The sequence below is a fragment of the Gastrolobium bilobum genome, unplaced genomic scaffold (assembly GCF_033153095.1).
Source record: "Gastrolobium bilobum isolate Gb01-03AN ecotype WA unplaced genomic scaffold, APGP_CSIRO_Gbil_v1 utg19655, whole genome shotgun sequence".
NCBI classification, from domain to species: Eukaryota; Viridiplantae; Streptophyta; class Magnoliopsida; order Fabales; family Fabaceae; genus Gastrolobium; species Gastrolobium bilobum.
The window spans coordinates 3,328-4,833 of record NW_026897195.1 but is presented as its reverse complement, the minus strand read 5'-3'; the positions used below and the strand labels follow the sequence as shown (position 1 = coordinate 4,833).

The 1,506-nt window shown below is 41.4% G+C and overlaps 1 non-coding gene across 1 annotated transcript; it reads right to left on the bottom strand.

Moving 5' to 3' along the window:
• Positions 1 to 387: 387 nt before the first annotated feature.
• Positions 388 to 494, bottom strand: LOC133304839 (small nucleolar RNA R71). Its single transcript, XR_009750676.1, has one exon. It is a non-coding gene; the product is annotated as a small nucleolar RNA R71 (small nucleolar RNA).
• Between the last annotated feature and the right edge of the window lie 1,012 nt (positions 495 to 1,506).

The window sequence follows — 1,506 nt, the reverse complement described above, 5'->3', positions numbered from 1 at the left end:
GCAGAAAACAATCAACTCGCTCCAAGGACGTTGGGGTATTACATGACCCCAGCTCGAGTTCCATAGACAGCGAGCATTGTTAGACCAAATATAGAGGCTAACAACTTTGAGCTAAAGCCGGCTCTGCTGCAACTGATTCAAAAAGAACAGTTCGCTGGAGGAAGCACAGAGAACCCCTATAGTCATCTTGATGATTTCTTACTTTACTGTGATACATTAAAAGTGAATGGAGTTTCTCGTGATGCTATCTTGCTCAGACTATTTCCATGCTCACTGAAGGATGAAACAAGAGATTGGTTGTAGTCTCAACCTGAAGGAAGCATAACCAATTGGGATGACTTAGCAAGAAAATTCTGGGCTAGATTTTTCTCAGCTTCAAAGATGGCAAGGCTCAAGGCAGAGATCACTGCTTTTGAACAAAAAGAAATCGAATCCTTGTACGAGGCTTGGGAACGATTCAAAGGATTACTTAGGAAGTGTCCTCAACATGGAATTGAAGCATGGGAGAAAGCAAGAATCTTTTTCCAAGGAATGACGTCCAGCACAAGAACACTTGTAAATGCTGCTGCAGGAGGCTCCTTGAAAATAAAAACTCCAGAGGAAGCACTAGAATTGTTGGAATCCTTAGCTTATCAAGAATTTGACAATGCCCCTGCCCCAGTTGCACAAAGAAGAGCAGGAATTATGAAGCTTGAAGGCTATGATGCACTCTTAGCCCAAAATGAACAAATGCACAAAAAACAACAAGAACAATTAGATGCTCTTAATAAAAAAAATTCTCAAGTTTCTTCTGTTAATAATTCTAATATTAAATGTGGCATTTGTAAATAGGCTCATGCGACTGAGGATTGTGACTACATAAGAACAACTGAAAAGCCACCAGTAGAGGTCAATAGAGTCTGGTATGATCAAAAGAACCAGAACAATCCAGGAAGGAATCAATAAGGTAATCAAGGGTGGAAAAATCCTAACCAACACCCTGGGTTTAGTTACAAAAGAAATCATCAACTGAATCCTCATATGCCATTGCAACAACAACCTCAAGGCACCACTTAAGAATGGGAAAAGGCTTTTGCACAGCTGTCAAAGACCACATCCGACTACATTCAAAATGCAGATTCCTTCAGAGATGAACCAAGAGCTTCATTCCGAAATCAAGAAGGTTCGATCCGAAACTTGGAGACTCAAATTGGTCAGCTGTCAAGACAGTTCACTGAAAGAACTCAGGGCACCTTTCCAAGTAACACCGACACGAACCCAAAAGCACAATGCAATTCAATTGTCACAAGAAGTGGGATCGTGATTCAGCCTATGGAAAGCCACCAGTTGAAAAGAAGAAAGAAGCCGAACCTGAAGTTGAACCTGAAGTTGAGAAAGAGAAAGAAGAAGATGCAGTAGAAGTTGAAAAGAGCAGTCCGGAGAAGAAGCTGTTAAAATGGGAGAAAAAGAAAGCTTTGGGTAGGCAACCAAAAGCGGCAGACCCGTCTCCCTATGCAAAAGTTCCAT